Source organism: Dermacentor variabilis, chromosome 6 (genome assembly GCF_050947875.1).
Source record: "Dermacentor variabilis isolate Ectoservices chromosome 6, ASM5094787v1, whole genome shotgun sequence".
NCBI classification, from domain to species: Eukaryota; Metazoa; Arthropoda; class Arachnida; order Ixodida; family Ixodidae; genus Dermacentor; species Dermacentor variabilis.
The window spans coordinates 61,172,375-61,186,211 of record NC_134573.1 but is presented as its reverse complement, the minus strand read 5'-3'; positions in this window follow the sequence as shown (position 1 = coordinate 61,186,211).

The window sequence follows — 13,837 nt, the reverse complement described above, 5'->3', positions numbered from 1 at the left end:
AGCCAGAGTGCATGTGCTTTTCTCGTGTTGCCCCGACCACCGCGCGGCGCCCTTCGGTGCGCGTTCGTTTTTCTCTGGCCAAGTGAATTTTGGCCTGGCGGAGTTGACACTTTTTGGCTAACAGATGCGAAAACGAAACAATGACCACTCACCGCCATCACTGTGGGGACTCGACGGATTGCAACGCATTCGCTTGACGGCATCACCTTCACATCGATGTGATTGCCACCTCTCCGGAAAGTCTTTAGGCTGGCTGGCGTAGGATACTCAGCTGTATGCGTTTGGATCTTTGTGGACCGAGCGTCTCACGTTTTCATCGATATTCCGTCGGCAGCCACATTAGGGCGCCCAAAGTGGACATTCGATCATGGCCAACATGATTTTCTTTGCGTTTTCTTTTTTTCCCCTTTCGGTGCCCCCGCCTCACAAGAGAAAGAAATACGCTGTTGCGGCGCAGCAAGTTCTGGCAGGGTGAAAGTCCGAATTTCTTTTACTTCTTCTTTTGCGGAAAGTAATGGGTCACGGGACGCTTCATTTGCCGGATACTCCTATATTATTGCCTTTCTAATGATGCGGACAGTCCAGGCGCATTGCTGTCGTCACTGTCATGTTGCACATAAACTCCAAGAGTGATAACAATGTGTATGCGCGAGTGAAAGCGTAATAGAGGGGTGTAGGGGGGCATGGGTGAACCGACGATGGTGGCTCAATCTTGCCTCCGCAAAGGAGAAAACTTGGAAGACGTTTAACCTTCTTCGCCTTTAAGAGTGGAACGCTATTGCATTTAAAGATCCCTGACTGCTTCTCATGCTGCCCCGCACCTGGAGCGTATGTAACCGTCATGTTTACCGGGAAACGCTGGCCTCGAACGCTATGCACGATGGAGGGGCTTTGTGGTAGAAACACGGCCTCTTGCGTGGGCGAGCTGGAGATATTGGAGGTATCGCTGTAGGTATCGTGGGCCAGATGGAGGTATTGCAAGAAACAGGGCGCGCCACTCTGTGTCCCCCGAGACACCCGCGAGCCGGCTTGCTCAAATTGCGGATGCCGTGGCTTAACAGAATCATGTTTTCTGGTGCAGTCAAATTACAGTAGAAATATCATGTCTGTAAGTTGTGTGTATGTCGTAGTTTACGATTTTCGGGGTATTTATTTTGAGAAATTCAATTATTTCAGTAAATTCAATGCATCACATCGATTGCCTGCTTACAGGTGGTTCAAAAATATTTTTTTCGGAAAAGATGCCATACGCCGACGCCGAATTTTCTGCGACATGGGCTCCTTAACGATGCATTGCGCGCGATGCATCGGGGGGAGTGAAGGGAGAGGGGCATAATGATTCTGTGATCTATGTATCTGTGATTGCGCAACATGTTTATTTGCCTGGTTTGCCGCATTTGTGGCGTTTGCTTAGATACGTAGGTTTATTGGAGACTTATATACATATTTAAAACTCTTGTTCCTAGGTTTTGCGTATACATGCACTGAACTTTGTTTCCAGTGAGACTTCTTTGTCCTTTATCAAGCTCTATATTCACATTTGTTTGTTCCATTCTATCTTTGCATTTCTAATGTATATTTTGCAGAACTCCTTTTTATATGTGCGCTCTGTTGTGACTATAATTTTGGCGCAATTACTCGCAATACACGACTGCTGACAGCTGCTCCTGCGCAGTACATTGTAACAAAGATGACAGCTGCTCCTGCACAATACATTAAAACAAAGAACAGCGTCACTGAGGTTTTTTTCATGGCGGTTGCATATGTACAAAAATACGAGGGGAAGTCAAAAAGTAAAGGGCCTGTTACAATTTTTCGCAGTAGGGTTTGGTAACGCTGCCAGTATCGAGCGCTTTGCAACACTTCTATGGAACGTGTCACTCTTATTCCCGCGTTAGTCGTTAGAGTGTAGCAGACCTTTAAACATGGCAGCTCCATTGTTGATCTGCGCCAAGAAGGAAATGAGGGCAGTGATACGTTTTTTGTTTGCGGATGGTGATAAACCTTCTGAAATTATTCGTCGAATGCAAGCGCAGTAGGGTGACAGTTCTTTATTGCGAACCAAGATGCACGTACAGATAGAGCGTTTCAGAGAAGAACATTTTTATGTTTCGAGGAAAAATCGTGCAGGCCATCGACGTCAAAGGCTGAGGACAATTTGAAAGTCATCGAGGGTATGGTAATGGAAAACAGACGTATCGCAGTGGACGCAATAGGCCAATACTTCGAATATTAGTCATGGTTCAGCATATTCCATCTTACACGAAAGGCAAAATTTTTGGAAAGTGTGTGCAACGTGAGTCCTGAAAGAATCGTCAGCGCAGCATAAGGCACAAAGGTTGGACAACTCCTGCAAACATTTGGCCCGTTATGGTCACCGATAACAAATTGTTATCGTAGATAGAACTTGGATACCTCATCACGAACCGGAAAGTAAGGCTGCGAGCATGGTTTGCAAACACTCATCCTCACCAGAAGGAAAGAAATTTAAACGTTGACCATCAGCTGGGAAGATTATGCTAAGACTAATCTGGGACATGGACGGTGTGGTAGCCGTTCATTTCATCCTAAGAGGCAACTGTGAACAGTGAGAACTATTGTGATGTGTTGCGAACTAAACTGAAACCTGCAATCAGATCCAAACACCGTGTAGAAGTGCGATAAGCTGTCAGTCTGCAGCAAGACAACGCTCGGCCACATTCTACCAAGCGGATGGTCAAAACAATAAAAGATAAAGTTGGGATTCGAATTGCTGGAACATCCGCCATACAGTCCAGATTTGCCAGAAAGTGATTTTCACACGTTTGGACCATTTAAGTAAGCCATCAGAGGAGGAGGAAAAAAATTGTGAAATGTTGAAAAAAGTTCGGTAAAGTGCAGAGAAGTTATGTTGAAAAATAATCTATGCTTGTGTTTTATGTGTTTTGTGTGTAAAGGGTCTTTTCTCAAGAGACCCTTTACTTTTTACCTTCCCCTGGTATAAACATGGTTCTTGAATTACAAAGTTTTATTAAATATGTGTCCTCGATTTGTTCATTTCATGGCCCTTCAAGTTTTTCAAATCAGCTTCATGCCCTGCTTTGCTGGTTTCGAGCTGACATAGTTCTAAAGTTCGTGTGATATTTTCTTTACTTATTAAATAGACAAAAATGGTGGAAGCATTGATATATTAGGTTATTCATGCCATAATTTTTAGGGCTCATGAATATATTGTTTTATAAAAATACATATTTTACGTGTCTTGACAGTGCGTAGTGTTCAAGAATTCATGTGGGGCATCTTTGGCAATGACAATGCAGTTGTTATTCATGGATTTGATCCCTCCAGAAATTCTATAAAGAGCAGGCGGAGCTGGAACGCGAGCCCCCCTCCCCTCGACCTGCTCAACAACATTTCTGGCTACGCCACTGGCTGGTTGATGAGCAGCTAGTCTGATGTTTCCTTTTGAACCCTGTTATCTCACCACAAGATGCCGATGCGCTATCCATTGGACCAAGGATTTCCCAGTGACCCAGCTAGGCGGGAAAGCGGTTACAATAAAGCAAACTTTCCTAGATACATAGCCAGAGGGATGTGCGCTGAGGACCCCAATTATGAGCTAACGAGTGACGTCAGAAGCGAAGTGCTTGAACACAATAAATTTACTGATGCTCTTGTTACGTACAACCTGGGGCCGCGATAGAAGATGTCTTCTTAGCCTGCATAAGATTCTCATACACACTGCATGGGCTGTTTTATCAGGCTCGGGCCCAGCCTGACCCAGAAAGTGCCACGCGTTGGTCAGACCGAGACCGGGCCGGTGATTTCAAACCTGACCCCTACCGTGATCGGGGCCTAAAGATCCGGCTATGGCATTACTTCGTTCGGCCAATTAACTCTTGAATCTATAAGAAAGCATGATTTCTTATATGCATGAATCTTAGCAAGAATCTTAGCATGAAGCATGAATATTAAAGAAAGCATGACTTCTCTGTGATAGTGAAGATTCTGTCGGTTGATCAAAGTGACAGTTGCTCTTAAAGTTTCTAGAAGCCTCTTGCATCTGTCCTGTTTTGTTGGCTACTCTGTAAATGCAAGAGAAAAACACAGTTATTTCATTTCCTTACTTGTCTAACAAGCTGAGATTATCATATGATTATTCGACATGAAAATACACATGCGATAAATAGTCTAAGAAATAGGAAGATAGTAGGCTACAGCTACTGCCACCTTGAGTGGTGGATTACCTGCATAGGCTTTAGTAAGCAGAACATAGAAAGAAAACTTGAAGATTTTTTTGCAAGAGACGCATGTCACGGCGTCCAGCTTTCAACTGAAAATATTGCTAACAAACTGCATTCTTTATTAACCATGTTCACACGAGAAATCGTTATATGAACGAACGATCGTACTACCCTTCCAAATCGTTTTGCGGCAATATATAGCGAAGACATAGATGAAAACCTACCACACACAATCCGCAATTAGAGCTCACTTTTGAATCTCATAAAGTCACTGCATTTTACAGTGATGAAACTCCAGCCAGAAAAGTCAAAGTGAAACTAATTTTAAATAAGCTGGTTTGTTGGCGCTCACGAACACCGAATTACGCACGCACTACAGGATCCTGTCATGAAAAAGATATTCGTGGCCTGCACGGGTAACGCAAAAGTGAAATGATATTGTCACAGGGAGCATGCCATTTTCGTTGCCTTATTCGGCCTCATTGTTAGGGCGGAAAAATTTTCAGGCCACAATTCAGCCATCGTTGTTTCAAGGTATAGGCAATTGTGATCTCTGCATACTTTTGTTGCCTCACGTATTGTGTTAAGCACGCTGCAATGTACCATGGAGGCAACGGAATTTCTTTTCCTGTCAAGTTGGGATATGATATAATTGTTTCTTCACGTAAATTTGCAAAGAAGCCGCTGCGTCGTAGAAAAACATATACTAGGCCGTTATACATATAAAGGCCATTAAATAAATACATAAGAAAATAGAATTTCCGGCTTTCTGTTTTCTTCCCAACATTCCTTTCGCCAAAGTAACAACATTTTGCAGCTCTCGCGTAGGTTTAAGTAATCCTCTAAAAACTATGGACGCTTCAAAGTCTAAATTTATATTGGTGGACTAATCATGCAATAAAATACGGCCGAACATTCAACTCACTTGAACAAATAGGAGAAAAATGAAAACATGGAGCGAGTTGCCTAAACACACTAATCTATTTGTGGACGAATATTCCAGCATTTATTTGCTACTCCTTTATCTCACTACTATAAACACATACATAAGATTGATTTAATTTCCGTTCCTGCAATTGTATTACCACGCTTGACGCAGTGCAGAGTGGCACATCAATGACTCCTGCAACACATTCTTTTTGCAGCCACGAAATGCTGGCATTGATTCCTCCTTTGGCAGCATACTAAGGATACTTCGGGCAGTCTAGAAAATTTTTCTGGAGCGAGTGTCCAAGCATAGTAAATTTTTGCCAGCTACTTATCGCCATTGCAAAACCTATATATTTTTATCTCTTCATCATTTTCACCCGACTCTTTCATGTCACGCCGCTCTTGAAGTGCAGTGTCTTTCGTCACTAGTCCCAGCCCCGCTAATGTTCTTCCTATATTAGAAAGGCTGGCCCGCTGCCAAACTCACATCGTCCCCTCCACTTAAAGTTCGGATCGTCGGTCTTCCGCCTGAATACGATCACCTCAGGGAATCAGAGGGATTATACCCTAAAAACAAGGTTGACCATAGTTTTCAGCATCATGAAGATGATGCTTCTGAATAAACACAATAAACACTTCCGAATAAAGTGTTTATTGTCAAAGTGCCATATGGACGTTTAACACATACGCTTCCCAATTTCCGAACAGACGTATATGACACATTAAAAGGTTTAGATGCGGTAAAAACTGGAATCATGTTATGGGAAACGTGTTTCAAAGCCTTAACGTTGCTCGACTAGTTAGAAGTAGGCACTGCAAATTATTCCTCAAGCCTCCCTTCAAATTTTCTCTAAGCGTTACACGCGGCCCTTACGTATGAGTTACCGGTGTCCTCAGTGAACTAAACAAGGCACATTGTGCAAATTTTTTTAAATTTAGAGGCAGGTTACGGGTAATGGGCAGCAGAAGTTCCTACTGTGGGGTCAAATTTCGGCTTTTGCAGAAAACCACATATGCAAGCCATGCGGAGCGTTATAACTACCTTACTGACAACGCACAATTTTTACGGCTGCATTGGAAAAATGTCGAAATCCAACATCCATCATGTTTATTCGAAATAAAGGGTCAGGGTTGAAATTATGCCCTATATGTTGTGAACTAAAATATATTTGGGTGAACAAGCGCGTTTATATAAATTTGTTATCAAATGCTCGAATGGTTTCTGCGCTACCTTTCAAACGAACCATCCATATTCAGGCAACGTGGTCAAGCCTATGATTCGATTCGAGGGTAATGAAATTCTAGTTGTAACTATTCGAAAGGAAGAACTCCGCTCAATATTGGGTTGATATTCTGACTGCTTGCACAAGTACCTTGTATATGTGTTATTTTTTTTTGCAATCTTTCTCTCGAGCACGAAGAAAAATATGTAACACTTTTTAATCAAGCACCTAGCTGGACCAGATGTGTTTTAGAGTTTTCTACACCATTCTTTATTGATTTCACCAAGGCGTTTGATACAATTAACCATCGTATTCTTTTAAGTAAACTTGAATCATATGCCATTTCTGGACCGCCTTTACAAATAATTCGCAACTACCTAATTGACCGACAATATATAGTCGAATTTAATGGTGTCTTGTCCTCATCAAAAATTGTAAATACAGGTGTCCCTCAGGGATCAATACTTGGGCCACTTTTATTTCTGATATTCATTAATGACTTGCCAGAAATATTAACACATGCGCACTGCCTTCTTTACGCTGATGACACCACCATTTTCGCATCTGATAAAAATTTATTTGCATTGCAGGATAAACTTAATGCTGACCTAACGAATGTTCATTCATGGTGTGTAAAAAAGAAGCTAACCATCAACCCATCTAAGACAACATTTATGGTATTCCATTCTTCAAAATCTTTGCACATTGACTCTATTGTAGTGTCTCTAAATAATAATGTATTTGCAAGATCCACGTCTACTAAATTTTTTGGTGTAGTACTAGATGAAAACCTAAAGTTCCAGTGCCATATTCAATCACTTATTCAAAAAATCTCATTTGGTATTCACATCATAATAAAAACTCGCTCTTTTTTCCAGCAAACCATTCTCATGTTTTTATATTACGCGTATATACACAGTCATCTCTTATACTGCCTGTCATCTTGGGGTAATACATATACCACACATGCTCATCAGTTAGAAGTTTTGCAAAAGCAGGCATTACGATTAATTGCATTCCAGTCGCATACATCTCCCTCTGCTCCAATATTCCGTTCCCTAAATGTTTTACCTTTACGCATGTTATTCAATCATAAGCTGTCGCTACTTATGTTTCGTCTTATAAATACCGAGTTTAATATTCCAGGTTTTAATCGCTCTAGCCTCATCAATTAAAACAACACAAGATTTTCCGCTCAACTCAATCTCCTTCTTCCAAAAGCAAGAACTAACTATGGGAAATTTACCGTCGCATTCTCAGGCATTTCTGTTTGGAATTCTATACCATCTGACATGAAGACATCTACATTATTATCATTCAAGCGTAGAACGAAGGAGCATTTCATGAACACTTTAACTGACGCGTAGCATAACTTAACAAACCTTGAATTAATTAGTATGTTGTTCACTTTAACATTACGCAATGTACTTTTCAATTACCGAGTTACTAAATTTTGCCTTAATTGATACTTCTCCTCGTTGTTAGCTTTACGTGCCATTTATCCTCGTTTGAATTGTTGCATGTTATTTTTAATATTTCTTCAATTATTTTTCTTCTTTTTAACTCTGTGAATATACCTGTGATATTGGTAACAGATTTTTTTCTATCTTATCGTTTATTTCCGATGTAGAAACTGTATAATATATGATATTCATTCACTGTTGGCCACGATCTTACTATCCCCTTTTCATGTTTTGTTAGGAGGTCCCCCCGCAGTTGTTACTTCGGGACCTCCGAATGTGTACTTATACCCATCTTGTATTTGTTTTGTCAAAAAAAAATAAATATTGATTGATTGATTGATTCTTATTGACACTCTTGCTCCCAACATAATGATTGACCAGGGGCCCTATAACGTAAAACTATTCCAATAAGTGTTTATTCCTCTCTCCTGACGTCAAATTTGCGTAACCACAAACTCAAGCATCAAACCCTCTCCTCGTTCATAGGCGGTCACGTTTGTTTGCTTGAAAAACGAATAACATTGACTACACTGAGCGGTTCGTTTTACTTAATTGGCTCACAGGATGCGAGAATCAAGCTCAAGGGGAGAGAGATTCGATGGGGCCGAGCCAGTGCACTGAAAATAGATAACCTAATGAAGACAGTGGTGCCACCGTCTGCGATTGGTCCGCTTCCTCTTACTTACCTTGCGGTGGATCGCCGACATTCCTGTGGCAGGCAACGGAAGCTTAAAAATTACGCTAAAACGGATCCTCAGCAAAGACGAGTTGGCAGAACGTGGTCGTAAACGTGCCGAAGGTTCTCCAAAACATCATACGGCCTCACAAAAATATTTATTACACAAAAATAAACCAGTGCTCTCCGGCAGGTGCGAGTAGCCAGCGCCTTAGCGATCGGCGGCAGCCATCTTTTATTCCGTTTGGAACGGGGCAGCCTGCGGAAGAAAATTCACTTTTGTTCGGCATATTAATGCATCTTTAACGCGTACGCGTCACTTTGACGCCGTGAGTTTTGGGGGTTTCGTGACGTCACGTGACAGGCAGGTGAAGTGGGCTCAGCCCGAAAACTTTTAACCAATAGCCGAGGGCTAATGGCGGAAAGGCGTCGAATTAGAAATAACTATTTTTCTTTTGTTCGGTAAAATTATGCATAATCAGCCTGTACACATCACATCAGATGTGAAGCTATCACGGTTTTCGTTACGTCGCGTGACAGACAGGTGAAGTGGGGGCGGTCCAAGAAAGTTTTTGACCAATCGCGGAGGGCTGATTGCAGAATTAGTATAGAGAAGTTTGGAATAGTCTTACGTTGTAGCGCCCCAGTTGACCTTTTAGCTTGACTAGATCCAGCTACATGGAATTGGTACACTTGAAACTTTGGCCGAAGTTACGTCCAGTGAAAACAAGCGCTCGGTATTTTTTCCTGTATTGCCATATCTACTGTTGCGTGTGCCATGCTGATATTCATAGACGACTTGCTGGAAAGTATTCTTTGGTACAGAAAGGGCGATCAATAAAAGCTGCATATTCAGCACATAGTTCCGAATGGCAGCTGCAGAGAAAATAAAATTCTCAATTTTCCGATTCCAGAACAAATCTGACCCCACGTTACACTGTATACTTGTTTACGCTCTAGAGAATCACCGCCCAGTTTACAGCGAAGCTGTTTCCCTTTTTGTTTCGAACAGTTTCGTGGGACAAATAAGTTTCCTGTAAATAAACGGTGCACTTAAAACTGCTGCTGTGACAATACATTTAAGTGCTTGTCTAAGGAATTGTTAGCAAGATTGGTGCTTCACCCATGCACTCATGCCGGCCCTTCAATGACATTGTCCTCTCATTTTCAGCAAACTACATCTCGCTCGGAATCAGAAAGTTCTAGAAATCGCCGGCCCTTACCACACAGCTACCTAAAGAATGCGTCGTTTCTTAAAACTTGTCTAGCGCTTTCATTAGAAATTGATGCCAAGGGTCGTAACTGCAATATATTTGTCCATAGAAATATTTACCCATTACTTGGCCCCTGTTTACGATCCTGATAAGTTTGCCGTAAAAACATTGCTGCTACAGTAATCGATACAACGAATTTGTACTCTCTCTTAGCGTAAGGAAAATTCTTATTGAGTGACTACAAAATATTGAGCCGTTATCAAGTGCTCCAGGCAAGCGTTCAGGAGCTGGCAACTTTCGAAACACCCTCTGCTCTCCTGCTCCTTATTAATTGCGCAATAGTCGTTACATACATCGGTGCTTCTCCGCCAGGCTTCATTGAGAACTAGCTGTTACTGCATCTATTCGACAAATTCTAATGCTCACTTCTCAAACGGAAAATGAAGAGCGAATGCTAATGTATTCACTCTGGATGTGCAGATATATTTATTGCAGCGATTATTTACATTCCCTCAACAAGCAGCAATTATCAAATTTTGAGGCCTTGGAAAACAACAAGTGCAATTTGATTCGGCGTCTTTAAAAGATTTATTCGAATTCTGGGTCCGTTCTGTGCTTAAAATTTGCACATTAGTTGGCATTGCAGGCATCCTTGCTGTACAGAGTCACGCCGTCGCCGCAGCTCTTCTTGAAAGCGTCTTGGCAGTTCTTGGGGACAGCATACTGTGTTTCTCTCGATTCCCAGAGATAACAAACTGGAACGGAATCAATATAAATGATCATGAGTGGAGTGTTCTTTGCGAAGATAACGTTTATTCTTAGACGGGTTCCTCAAGATTTACTGAAGCGCAAGTTAGGCAAGCACAAAATATTCTACAGCTGCTCACATCGGAACCGTCATTACCGTTTTAGAGGAATGAGTCTACATAGGGCTCTTGCAGAGCCGAAAGGCTTTCTGATATTACAGTGGCAATTACGTAGTAGCCCTATCGCGAAGCAAGAATGTATTGATAACAAAACTTTGCTTGCTCCTACTTGCGGTATTGGCTAACAATAAAGTGTGGTAATGTTGTATACCTACCACATAACCACAGAAGAAGCTCAAAAGTGTAATCATTCTGACAGCCTGGAGCCTACAGAAATATCCAACAGGATAGTTTCATATCTGTTTCTGTAGAATTCTCTTGTCAGATATTTTTATGCGCTTGAGGCTGTCAGAAGGGCTCCATTGTTTTCTACTACGTATTATCGTACTACAGAGCTCTGCTGGCGTCCTCTGTAAATTATTGCGAGGCCCTAACAGTAGGACAGGAAGTACCATTGAGTGTGTAAACATATTTACAGTGGGATTGGCCGGAACTAATACCGTGTTCGGCTATAGTTGTAGTTTGATGCACTATTTCTCCTTGCAAAACTGCAACCTGATTTACCAGGAAATGTCTTCTACGCATAATTTGATGGACAGTACGCATGAAGCCTTGTACAATGTTCAGAAAACCAGCGAAAATTTTCGGCACAAACATGAGAGAAAAAAGAGAGACCACAACACTGGGCTAGCAACTGACATATATTTTAAACACCGATCACCTTCGAACATCAAACCACCAACGCATGCCCATTGCTCTTAGCAAGGTACCAAATATTTAAATTGATGGGCACATCATTTTACCTTAACTCATCTTTAAATGCGGCCTTATCGGTTTTCATCAGGGGCAAGGCAAAAACCGAAAGAGAAATACTTGAGGTGTTCTATATCAGTATAAAAGAGTAATGAAAATGCGTCAGTGTTCGGTCTATCTCGCTGAATGATAGAGATAGCTTTTCAAAAACGCTGAATTTGCTGCGACATCATACTGCAGTATAATGTGCTAGCTCAAAACAGCAAGTCAAATCGCAACACACTGTCTCGTTCTCATTCTTCTGGATGATGCCTCGTTTTTAGGCACACAGTGCCCATTGCCAACAGAAAGGAATTCACCACCGTCGTCCTTATGATGACAATCTGCACAGTGGTCTTCGCCTCCACAAAACGCCGCCAATCTACAGGCGATGAGAAAGGACATGTTCTTACATAGAAACCCTCTTTCTGCCACCGGCCAATAATAAACTTAGGTTCGGAAGACCGTGTACATATACCCTTGTTTTAAAAGCACAGATAAACGGCGGAAACACCGTGGTGGTTCTCGAGTCCACCAGTATCGCGCGGGAAGTGCTAACCAGGAGGACAAGTGTGACCTACAGCAACAAATCATTTCTGCGATTGTGCTATCTTTCTAACCCACAATTCGTAACACAAGGGCGCTATAATGTAAAACCACCCGCCGTGGTTGCTCAGTGGCTATGGTGTTGGGCTGCTGAGCACGAGGTCGCGGGATCGAATCCCGGCCACGGCGGCCGCATTTCGATGGGGGCGAAATGCGAAAACACCCGTGTGCTTAGATTTAGGTTCACGTTAAAGAACCCCAGGTGGTCAAAAATTTCCGGAGTCCTCCACTACGGCGTGCCTCATAATCAGAAAGTGGTTTTGGCACGTAAAACCCCAAATATTATTATTATTATAATGTAAAACTATTCCAAACTTTTCTATTCCAATTCTGCAATCAGGCATCGCGATTGGTCAAAAACTTTTTTGGACCACCCCCACTTCCCTGTCTGTCACGCCACGTCACAAGATCAGCGATAGCTCCCCATCTTATATGACGTGCGCATACTGATTATGCATAATGTGACCGAACAAAACAAAGATAGTTACTTCTGATTCTACGCCTTTTTGTCATTATCCCTCCGCTATTGCTTGAAAGTTCTCGGGCTGCGCCCACTTCACCTACCTCTCACGCGACGCCACAAAACCGCTAAAACTTACCGCGTCGAAGCGACGCGTATGTGTTAAAGATGCATTAATATACTGAACAAAAACTGAATTTTCTTCTGAATAGCCACAGCCTGCCCCGTTTCGAAAGGAATAAAAGATGGCTGCCGCCGATCACTCCGGCACTGGCTACTTGCCCCTGCCGGAGAGCATCGGTTTATTTGCGTGTAATAAAACTTCTTGCGTGGGCGTGTAACGTTTTCGAGAACTTGCGGCAAGTTTCCGACCTCATTCTGCCAACTCTTCTTCGCTGAAGATTCGTTTTAGCGTCATTCCTAAGGTTCTGTTGCATGCCACCGTGATTGTCGACGAGCCACATCAAGCTAAGAGAAAGCGGACAGTCCCATAGGTCAGCACCACTCTCTTCATCCGGTTTTAGATATTCAGTGCACTAGGTCGGCCCCATCGAATGCCTCTTCACTTGAGCATGGTCCTTACCTCTTGTGAGCCAATTAGATAAGACAAGCCGCTCAGTGCAGGCAATGTAATTCGTTTTTCAAGCAAACAAAAGTGACCTCCTATGAACGAGGGGAGAGCTTGATTGGTTTGTTCAGACAACGGTGCAGATGACCGCCTGATGCTTGCGTCGGCGGTCATGCAAATTTGTCGTCATGAGATTGGAATATAAACATATTGGAATAGTTTTACGTTATACGGTCACAGGTGAACTATTGATTAGGTACATATTGGTATTAGGCAGTGCTCGAGATATCATGTTTAACGAAGAGAATGCTCAACGTAAAGGCAATAATAAATGCCAACCAAATTTCTGTTGTTTGCCTGGAGGAGTTTTATATTGAACCCAATGTAATATAAGAAAACCGTCGTCGCAAAAAGCAAGACTGCGAAAATATTTTTTACAACATAATCTGCAAACAGCTGACAGCCTATTGTGCCACACAATAATCTGCAAATGTCTGTAATCGTAAACCTAATGACACTACGTGAAACTAACAAATGTAAATTCACATTCATAAAGAACCGCAAGCATTATGAACCAAATAGGTTGGCGCATGGTAGTATCCACTCGTCCGGTTGATTTTTTAGGATGAAAGCGTACGCTATGAACCTCACATTTCGGAAGTTAGGAGAAAACATTTACTGACTACTGGAAGGAGCAAGGCACTTCGCCTCCCACCTGGCGCGTTCACACTCCGAAACTCTATCGCAAGAGGAGCCGCGCGCGATAGCAGGAGACATAACGAGCACGTTCACGTCCAATGTTTCGTTGCGCGCCAC